Source organism: Bison bison, unplaced genomic scaffold (genome assembly GCF_000754665.1).
Source record: "Bison bison bison isolate TAMUID 2011002044 unplaced genomic scaffold, Bison_UMD1.0 scf7180017864464, whole genome shotgun sequence".
NCBI lineage: Eukaryota > Metazoa > Chordata > Mammalia > Artiodactyla > Bovidae > Bison > Bison bison.
In genome coordinates, this window is record NW_011495025.1 from 5,681,379 (window position 1) to 5,681,694 (window position 316).

The 316-nt window shown below is 55.1% G+C and overlaps 1 protein-coding gene across 3 annotated transcripts in view; it reads right to left on the reverse strand.

Annotated features, from left to right (window-relative positions):
* Positions 1-316, reverse strand: part of HERC3 (HECT and RLD domain containing E3 ubiquitin protein ligase 3) — a 200,535-nt gene that overhangs the window by 13,915 nt on the left and 186,304 nt on the right. The window lies entirely within an intron of this gene.

The following is a 316-nucleotide window of genomic DNA, read 5'->3' on the forward strand; positions in this document are numbered from 1 at the left end:
GTACTCTTGCCTGGAAAATCCCATGGATGGAGGAGCCTGGTAGGCTGCAGCCCATGGGGTCGCGAAGAGTCGGACACGACTGCGACTTCACTTGCACTTTTCACTTTCACGCATTGGAGAAGGAAATGGCAACCCACTCCAGTGTTCTTGCCTGGAGAATCCCAGGGATGGGGGAGCCTGGTGGGCTGCTGTCTCTGGGGTCGCACAGAGTCGGACATGACTGACGTGACTTAGCAGCAGCAGCAGGGAACTAGATCCCACATGCCCCAACTAAGACTTCCTGCGCCACAAGTAAAGATTCCTCATGCCAATATGA